Here is a 10,945-nt window from a genome sequence, read left to right on the forward strand (position 1 = left end):
CCTGGCCGAGGTGACGTGCTAGCCATTCATCCCGGACGCTATGTTTGAAGGCCGCGAGGGCTTCCGCGTCCGGACAGTCGACGATCTGGTTCTTTTTGACTAAGAACCTGGTCCAGAGCTCCCTGGCTGACTCGCCGGGCTGCTGGACAATATGACTTAAGTCGTCGGCATCTAGCGGCCGGACATATGTTCCTTGGAAGTTGTCTCGAAAGGCGTCTTCCAAATCTTCCCAGCTGCCAATGGAATTTTCTGGCAAACTATTTAGCCAGTACCGTGCTGGCCCTTTGAGCTTGAGAGGCAGGTATTTGATGGCATGAAAGTCATCTCCGCGAGCCAAGTGGATATGGAGGAGGAAATCCTCAATCCATACCGCGGGATTTGTTGTTCCATCGTATGATTCTATGTTAATGGTTTTAAATCCGTCTGGAAATTCATGCTCCATTACCTCGTCAGTGAAGCAGAGAGGGTGTGCGGCTCCTCTATGTTGGGCCACACTGTGAAGCACCTCCGGTGGACGCCATTTGCGGCTTTCGGACCGGGCGTGGTCGGGTCTGTTGTGTCCGACTAGGTGACCATCATCGTCGGTCGGGGTATATCTCCGTGATCTGTACATCGATCTTGTGCACACTGCTCTACCCTCCAGGTCTTGGTTGATGTCGCGAGTGTTCCCCCGAGTTGTTTCGCTTTTGTTTTTATGGCCGGATGGGGTGGTATGGTGGTCTGCTTGGGCTGCTGCTTTATCCGGACCGAACTGTGGTCGACCTACCACATTATTCGATGGTGATACGGGCTCCAGCGCCCCGCCATCGTGTTGAGGGAGGCACCTGCGCTTGGGGTGGCTTTTGTCTGGGCCGCTAAGGCCGTATTCTTTGGCGGCCAGGACCTCGGTCCGTCTATCATTGAGCAAATCTTGGCTCGCTTGCAGCTGCAGCTGCTTCTTCCTTAGACTCATTGCCGTGGCTAGTAGTTGGCGTTTAAAGCGCTCCTGCTCGAGAGGTTCGTCAGGCACGATGAAATCCTTGTTGCCGAGGCTCTCCTCTTCCTCGGAGAGTGGGAGATAATTACTATCCTCTAAGTCTCCATATATGACATGTTCGTCAGGGCTATCTTGCCCGCTTTCCTGTTCCTCCTGTTCGGATCCTGCCTCATCAGGGTCTTTGTTGTCCGGAGTGTTATCATCTCCGGTGCCAGTGTTGTTTTCTCTTCAGCGACGTGACTGAGAGCGGTGCCGGGGGCGCCGGTGTTCGGATGTGTGCCGGGAGGTTTATCCTTAACTGGATCCTCCTTGTCGATGTCTTCGGAGTAGGGGTCAAGCGTGTTGGTTGGGTCTTCGACAGTGGCTATGAAGTGGGTGGTGGGTGGGAAGCAAAATTCTCCATCATCCGCCATAAGTTCGGACCGAATATAGTTCGGCGGCGAGCCACCTGCCAGGGACAGGTTTTTTAGTTAGTTCAGTACGTCGCCCATAGGCGAGTGTTGGAAGACGTTTGCGGCGCCAAACTTGAAGATCGACAACCGATCGGGTTCGGTATCCGTGGACTCGCAGGGTTCGAAACCTGTCATCGGAGACGAGTCCGGGGTCCCGTTGATGCAGATATCATATGAAGTAAAATCTGTGTACGGCTCCAACGCTGCGGGATCAGCAGCCTCCGTGATGGGGTTGAGCTTCCCATCTTCGGATGACTCGATTTGCTCCAGATCTAAGGCCGGAGTTGTTGCAGGAGCTATCTCTTGGATGGGGCCCGACGACAGGTTTAAGCCATGCTCGTCGGGGCGAAGGGAAGCGATGGCCGCGGTTTCAAATCCGTTGAAGATCAAGTCTCCACGGATGTCCGTGACATAGTTCAAGCTTCCGAATCTGACCTGGTGGCCAGGGACGTAGCTATCGATCTGCTCCAGATGGCCGAGCGAGTTGGCCCGCAGTACGAAGCCGCTGAATGCAAAGATCTGTCCAGGGATGAAGGTTCCCCCTTGGACAACGTCATTATCGACGATTGCAGGGGCCATCGAACCTCTTGTCGACGGCACAGTGGAACTCTCAATGAAAGCACCAATGTCGGTGTCAAAATCGGCGGATCTCGGGTAGGGTGTCCCGAACTGTGCGTCTACGATCGATGGTAACAGGAAACGGGGGACACGATGTTTACCCAGGTTCGGGCCCTCTCTATGGAGGTAAAACCCTACTTCCTGGTTGATTGATCTTGATGAATATGAGTATTACAAGAGTTGATCTACCATGAGATCGTGATGGCTAAACCCTAGAAGTCTAGCCTATATGACTATGGTAATGTGTGTGTCCTTTCCGGACTAACCCCTCCGGTTTATATAGACACTGGGGGATCTAGGGTTTACATAGAGTCGGTTACAAAAGAAGTAATCTTCGGTCGCCAAGCTTGCCTTCCACGCCAAGTAGAGTCCAATCCAGACACGGGTACAGTCTTCGCTCTTCATGTCTTCTCAGCCCATCAGTCCGGCCCATGGATAACAGGTCGGACGCCCGAGGACCCCTTAGTCCAGGACTCCCTCAGCCGGTCGAACACAAGGCCGTTTCCTCCGTTCTGCGGTACGCCATGCCTCGTTTCCATCGGCTGTTCCGTCCAAGCCCTCCCGATGAACACGACGACGCATTCTGTTCCGACCCAGCCGGTTGGCTCCCCATGAACATGATGACGACGCTGTTTCTCCGTTCCGACCCATCCATGTACACGAGCCCTGGCCATACGTACGCGCAAGTAGGCGTTCGAGACCCCGCCCGTATGTACGTACGTGCCCGTATTTACTTTCTTGCACCCTGGCCGCTGTACGTACGTGTACATGCTACGTGCGCGCCTTTACTACGACACGTGCATGCCTCTACATCGACCAGTATGTACGTACACGTTCGCGACCAGAATGACAACGCTACGTACGCTTCGACCAGGTGGGTCCCGACTGTCAGGCACTTCCTTGCGTGCGAAGATGTAGCTGGTGGGTCCCAGCAGTCAGGGGGCGAATCATTTTTTTTGCCCGGACGCACTTGCTTGTGTGCGAAGATGTAGCTGGTGGGTCCTAGCAGTCAGGGGGAAACGTTTTTTTGCAAAATACGGTGGCCCATCCGGTGGGTCCCTGCTGTCAGGTGGAGGAATCATTATTTTGCGCGTAATAAGGAGGCACTTCCTTGCTGCGGCCGTGGACCCAGCTGCCAGCCTCTCCACGTACAGTCGACGTTCGATGGAAACCGTGCCTTGACCACGTTGACCACGCCGCACCGAGAGCACCAGGGCGGTGGACGACGGCGAGGCCTAGGAAGGGGACGACGCGGAGCCGGAGAAGACGCGGCAGTGGATGCCCACGCGTAGAGGAGTACGAGGGTTCACTGGTTTGCTGCGGTGTGAGGTTGTCGTCGCCGCAGAATAACAGGGGGTGTGGGTGAGTAGAGGGATGGCCTGGCCAGCGGTGGGAATAGTAGGGGGCGGTGAGGCCTCCGCGGCAGCACAGCCGGCCACGGGAGGCAGGAGCATGGGGCACGACCGGCGCTGCTTTGGGTGGCTAGAGCAAGAAGACCAGTGGTTGAAGAACCACTACGGCCGTTGGATGGACATTGTACGGTCACTAGAGCTAGAATCGTTCATATTGACTAAGTTGACAAAGCATTTTGTCCCCGTCAACTTAGTAGGCCCACAAGTCAGCCTCCCACCAAGGTGGGTCCCAACTAGCAGAGGGAGTATTCATTTTTTTGTGCGTAATAAGGAGGCACTTCTGGTGGGTCCGAGCTGACAGCGGGCGGGGGGGGGGGGGGACGTTTTTTTTCGCGAAATACGGTGGCCCGTCCGGTGGGTCCCAGCAGTCAGGGGGGAAACGTTTTTTTTCGTGAAATACGGTGGCCCGTCCGGTGGGTCCCTGCTGTCGGGTGGAGGAATCACTATTTTCCGCGTAATAAGGAGGCGCTTCCTTGCTGCGGCCGTGGACCCAGTTGGCAGCCTCTCCACGTACAGTCCACGTCCAATGGAAGCCGTTCCTTGACCACGTTGACCACGCCACGCCCAGAGCACCAGGGCGGTGGACGAGAGCGAGTCCTAGGAAGGGGACAACGCGGAGCCGGGGAAGACGCGGCAGGGGAAGCCCGCGCGGAGAGGAGTATGAGGGTTCACTTGTTCGGCGGCGGTGTGAGGCTGCCATCGCCGCAGAATAACAGGGGGTGTGGGTGAGTAGAGGGATGGCCTGGCCAGCGGTGGGAGTAGTAGGGGGCGGTGAGGCCTCCACGGCATCACAACCGGCCACGGGAGGCAGGAGCACGCGGCATGACCGGCGCTGCTTTGGGCGGCTGGAGCAAGAAGACCAGAGGTTGAAGAAGCACTATGGCCGTTGGATGGACATCGTACGGTCACTGCAGCTAGAATCGTTTATATTGACTAAGTTGACAAAGCCCTTGGTATGCGTCAACTTAGTAGGCCCACAGGTCAGCCTCCGAAACGGTGCGCCCAGATGTCAGGGGGAGGAATCATTTTTTGGGCGGCTGAAGCAAGAATATCCGAGATTGAAGAAGAAGCACGACATCCGTTGGATGGACATCCAACGGCCACAACTGCCAGAACCGTGTGTTGTTGACAAAGCCTTGCATACGCGTCAACTTAGTTTTTTTAGGGGACGCGTCAACTTAGAAGGCCCACAAGTGTGTGGCAGAGAACATATAGTTCATTTGCGATTTGTAAGAATGTACAGCCCACTTTTTAATTCTAATGGAATTTACTACAGCCCATTTACAGTTTGTTAAAAGTACAACCCATTTTCTAGCTAGGACAACGATTAATAATTTCAACCAACCGCTCAAAACAGAATTCAAAAAAAAATCCCACATTTTTATGGGATCCGAAATATTTTTATCCAAAATTTCTAGTCAGATTAAATATTTCAAAATAAAGTTGTATTACGTTAAAATCCAACGAAATATTGCGTGCGCAACAAGTAATGAAATTAAAATTTTCAAATTCCAAAAATAATATATTTTTTAAACTAATTACGCGTTTGGTGCATTTTTTTATAGTTACTACCCAGTTATTATAATTACATCCCATTTATTATTTCTTAAAGTCCATTTTCTTGTTAAGCCTAATGCATACCTCCTAGGAAAGTTTGCAGCCCAGCGGGGCGGAGAATAACAAGTTGACCCGGATATTGTGTACAACTGTCGGCCCAGTTGCATTGCTGATGTTGAAAAAAGGCATGTGTAGTACAGTACAACCTAACATGGCTACTCAGCCCACATTCACCGACGCCGGAAAGGCCCAAACAAGGCTTCTGTACAACTTTTTGAAGTCAATTAATAACTTAAGAAAAAAGTTAGATTACAGTGGAACCTAATTAAAAGCTGTCACGAGCAAAGAAATAATTCAACGGGTCCCACTTGTGCGTGTGAACGTGTGTGCGTGTATGTGTGTGAGATAGAGAGAGAGACCCAATGGTCGATGCTTGTAAGTACATCTTTCAGCCATATGCATTGCTGATGCTCAGTAAAAACTTATATAGTTGACACAATCATATAGAACATCGTAGCACACTGAACTTGCATACAAAAATTTCACGCAGGCGGCACAATCAAGATGGAAGCAGTGGATCGCTACGGGTAGGGCTATGTTGAAACCAACAAACTCGTACATAACGGTTCATCGTCTTTATCAATGTCAGGGAAATATCTTGAATGCTGTGCAAAGAAAACAGACAGACAACACAATAAGTTCTGCTAGCACATTAAGTTGACGTACAACCCTTTCTAAAAAAAGTTCAGGTACAAAATTAGAACAGGTCACAATCAAATGTACTGGCACATCAGTGCTTCACACCCATAGCTCGGATTTAACTAGTATCTGACAAGATTCAGTTGTTACCTCAAATTAGAGCACATCCAGGCAGCCAGCCCTGCCTCTTCTCCCAAAGAAGCAGTGGCCTCCGCCGCGTGATGTAGTAGGCCCTGTGCCATCCATTGTTCCGAGCAACACGGGGAAAGTCTGACTTTGACTCCTGTAATGGACGTCGTCGACGGACCCTGGCACCAGCGGCAGCGGCAGGACTTCGATTGATGGATTGACCACTTCTTCGACATGCACGAACACTCGATACATGTACATCCCTAACGTGGTCCGCGGCGGCCTTGGTGGCGATGAATAGTACAACCCCGGTTCCTGCACCGGTATCTCAACACCAATCACCTTCGGTATGGTGGACAGCTTCTTCATCCATGCCATAACCGTCAGAGCCCAGCTGTCTGGAGGAACAAACATACTTATGAGCTCACCTCCAAGGTCGTTGATAAGCTCATTCATGGACTCGCTGTTCCAAGCACGTCGAGGACGCCGTGGAAGGTAAGCTTTGTTAAAATCTCAAGCTCAGAGGGCACCGAGCCCCATCCTGGGTGCCACCGATCAAAGCTCACCAGCGCGCCATCGCAGAACAAACGCCGGGAAGATTCGGACACACGACTGGAGTCGAAAGTTGTCCGGAACCTGACGAAGAAATCAGCCGGTGGCAGATAGACTTCGACGAGCAAGTCACTTATTTGGATGCCGTGCGCAATGCCAAGAGCTTTGACAAGGTCGTCCGGCGAGACTGGAGGCCGGTCGCCGTTGATGGTTACCATCAGCACTTTGCCGGCAAACTGGTCGTCAAGCGCCGCCATGCCACTGTTGAGCGACAGCACGCAGCGACGGAAGGCAGGACGGACCTCAGGATCTCCGGCTCGGAGATCTGCGTTGACCGGCGACATGATAGTGAGCTTGAGTACAGGGAGTACAGGAGGGGATTTGGGGGAACTGGAGTAGGAATCAAGATTCCAGAGGTGGGGGAGGGGCGGGAGATTGGGGATGAAAAGGTAGCTTGAATTTCGAACACGCGCCAATATGCTCTTGGCGCGCAAGCGAACGAAAACACCGGTGGCGCCGACATGTCGGCCTAAGAGTCCTTATTCTTTATTTTTTGAAGAGCCCGGCCTGAGAGTCATAATTGACCTGTTTGGCATTGCGTTACTACTCGGCCCATATTCAACGACACCTCACTCGCCCAAACAAGTGTACATCATCGGAAAGACACCGAGCTCACATTATATAACTTTAAAAAAGGAGATACACTCTGAACACTGGAGAATGGCGATGCCCTTATTTAGCCCACCAGTAGTTCGAGACAATAAACAGTTCGAAACAACGATATATACAACATTCAAACACTGACTAGTGACTACTACGGACATAAACAGCAAGACATGATAGTTCATAAGAAGTCTTGCTACACCACCAAAACGCACCCATCTGTAGCGCTCAGACTCTCGTGATCCAGACGAGAATGACATTCTAAACAGAGGCAACTTTTACATAGTAAGAGTGACATAGACGAGGATGACCAAATCAAGGAATATGCATAACAAAAGAAAGAACTACCCATCCAGAACAAGCAGCAAAGACAACAAAGTCATTCGAAGAGATGATCCAACACCATCATAATTTGCCGCCCCACTTCAGCGACCAATGATCCGGAGACACCAGTACTCCACCCTTTCGACGCAACAGCCCAATTACCTATCAACCTGAAGGCTTGAACCACATCACTGCCTATCGTAATTGAGACATCCAAGGATCAAAGTTAATCCGGATGCCTTTGTCATTCTCACCTTCTTTTGGCTGCAGGCTGTATCGTTGACAATCAGGGGAGTTTGCTCCCGAACTCCTAGGGCTCGCCGTGTAGACACAGTTTTCCATAGTAAACAGAGCCTCTCTGCCATCAAGGTCCTTGCCAATGGTGATCTCCTGGTTAATCGGATAATTGAGTTCGAGAAACAGAGAGTGTGAACCAAGGCTGTTTACCCGCCTCCAACTAAAAAAATCCTGAAGGCCCCAGCAAGCTGTTATCCTGCTCATATACGTAACAGCCACTGTCCAGATACTCACGTATTTCACGGTGCTTGTATATAGTGGGGTTTTTGCAATATAACTATTCCGGCTCATGTGTCCGAATGATCATCAGTCTTTTGCCGCGTCTGATCGAGCGAGGAACCAGTTGTGCTTCCCTATTTTTGGCAAAGGTGGTGTGATTACAAAGGGCAGTAACTGTAGGGACAGTGCATCATATCAAAAAGGACAGGCATGTTAATGTAAGATCAGCATTGTTCAGAGTATGAGTAGGATAATGCAAGAAACATCATTGATATGTCCCTGTTGGAACTGGGAGGAAAATATAGGGAAATGTATAATGGGTTCAAAAATATAGAAGTGCCATGCATGGTTATACTCATGTTATCTCGCAATCAATTCTTCACAGGAAACTACCATGTCATGCATGTTATGTAATCATGTTCTGTCCTCACAAACAAATTCTTCAAGGTAACTAACAGACCATGCATTGTTATATACTCGTGTTCTGTGCGCAAATTTTTTGTGAGGATATTATTCTAGCCATGGATTGCTGAAGGGCGAATATAGGTATGTACACATGGTAAGCATTACAGGATTTCACTACTTCCAAATATAGAGTTCTCCATATGCACATTTACTTCCCTAATGTATGGTTAGATGAAACCAATAGTGTGGTGCATGTTTCTACATCATGAAAATGAGGAAACTAACATGGCCATTGATACACACTCATATTTAGTAGTAGTATATAAATTACTGTAAAAATAAGGAGAATATCCATATATTCCTAACCGTTTGATTATTCAGGGGTACAAATTGGCTGTAATGACATGGTCACAATCGCATGAATTAACTCATTCCAAATATAGCTGATTTACGGTGTCTCTAATACATTGCCATAGTTCTACCCAAATTCTGCTCAAATAGGGATATGCCAATCATCACAAAAAGTTCAAACAGTGTCATGGCGTCATCATTAACATGAGACGGAAACAACTTACACGCGCCGTCCCAGCAATACGTGGTGCCATCTGCTTTGTCGATCGTGTAGATGATGCCATTGTGTTCAATAGCATCACAGAAGTGTGTATCAGCTTTGGCGATGATCCACTGCGAGCTGAGTCGTCTCCAGCTAAAGAAGGCACCGGCGTAAAGACAAGGCAATTAGCTTGAAGTCTGCGTAATTCGCATGTCATATGGGCACTTGGCAGATTACAATCTTCTGCAAAACAAGGTCCGTCCAACTGACGTGGTAATCTAGATGACTAGGGCCGCGATGGTAAAACTCTATATAATCCAACGGAGGAAGGATAATCTCATGGGAGGTCTGGAAGTTCACGAGCACCAACTTTCTACCATCTTCTCTGAAGGCAGCCATCCAGTGGGAGTTCATGCCGACCCAGTACATACACGCCAAGAAGTTTCGGGCGATGGTGATCGGATCGAAGTCGAGGGAAATGATGTACGGCGACCCACTACATACCTGCAAAGAAGTTTCAGCTAATGGAGATCGGATTGAAGTCGAGGGGCATCATGTACGCCTCCGTATCATGGTGAGCCAATCTCGCAAGACCAGATAGCAGCAAGCAGGGTGTCTTAAAAAGCTTTGGCCTCGCTTCGATGATGGCCGTGTGCATGCCCCTCGAGCATGCAGCCAGCCGCAGGGCGTTCAACATATCCATACACGAACAACAGAGGTTGAGGACGTCACTGGGGAGATTGCTCCAATCGCGGCTCATATGGATCTTGCGCGGTTCGCGTTCGGCCATGGTGGAGTTTGGAAGGTGGGGTTTTGGGGGGCTTGATTTACGGGGGAGAAGACTAGCGAGGGAATAGTGGTACTGGGGGAGGCGAGCGAGGCGAGGGTACGCGGGGGCACAGTGAGATGATGAAGAGTGACCTCAGGATCTCCGGCGAGACGGAGATGGAGATGGAGTGGTGCTAGGGGAGAGGGAGACGAGGCGAGGCATGCTATACAGCGGCGGTGACAGTGACTGCACAGTGCACAAGGTGAGGCTGACTTTGGTAACCCGGAGACGCCGCCTGGACTGGTGTCACCTCGGGCACAGGGTCTTGTCACTTCACTGTGAGGTCCGGATGAATAATAGTATTTTGACCATCAAGTGTACCACAATTGTACTACTACTACTAGTAGGAGTAGTAGGAACATGAGTAGTACTCCCGTGCTAGCATGCCTCTAGGTTCACTTCATCCTCCAGCTATCATCCATATTGCGAGCAGAACCAAATTCTCGTGCATGCGGAAGCGTGAAGAAGGACTTTTCTTTTTTGAGGATAACTGCATATTCCTTAACCGTAGTAGGAACATGAGTAGTACTCCCTCTGGTCCTCTTTTGTCTACGCATAACTTTTTTCGTTATTTATCTAATTACGTATATACCCTTTTGCATGCGCCCATTTCCCTCCATGCCACGCATTCACAGCATTAATTAGCGTACGCATGAGCAGCTGCAGCCAGACTCCAGCCAATAAACTGCAGCATGCAAGTGGGCCATTCTGTGCGCGTGGGACAGAGAAAAGGCAACCGAAGAGCCCGTCCAATCCATTGCATGCAGTAGTCAAACCGCCGCAGCTCTCCTCATGCATGCGCATAACTTCTCCCATTTACTTCTCCATCGGGAACCGATTTTCCTCGGCTTTTTCACTACTCCTTGATCTTCATTTGCATCCAAACCACAATGCATTTACATTGTTTTAACCTCTTCACATCCTCCTGGAGTAATTTCGAAGCCCCTATAAATAATCATCTTCTTCAGTTAGACTAGCCATCTAATCCTAATTCTCCAAACCATAGCCCTCCGGTCCAGTGGTTCCAAATGGCGAAAGAGATCGAGATGCAGGTTTTTAGCGTCCAACATGTCCTCGTCGAAGGCTCGTTGAGCATAGTTGCCACAGTCACCGACCACCCAAGGGTTGTTCGGAAGTGGATCAATAATGTATCCAACTCCCTCCAAAAGGTGGAGATGAATGTCATCGGTCTCGATGCAGAGTACATGGAGCGTGCCACTGGGAAGATCCAACGCGCCGCTGTCCTTCAGCTGTGCCTCG

Source organism: Aegilops tauschii, chromosome 2 (genome assembly GCF_002575655.3).
Source record: "Aegilops tauschii subsp. strangulata cultivar AL8/78 chromosome 2, Aet v6.0, whole genome shotgun sequence".
Taxonomy (NCBI): Eukaryota; Viridiplantae; Streptophyta; class Magnoliopsida; order Poales; family Poaceae; genus Aegilops; species Aegilops tauschii.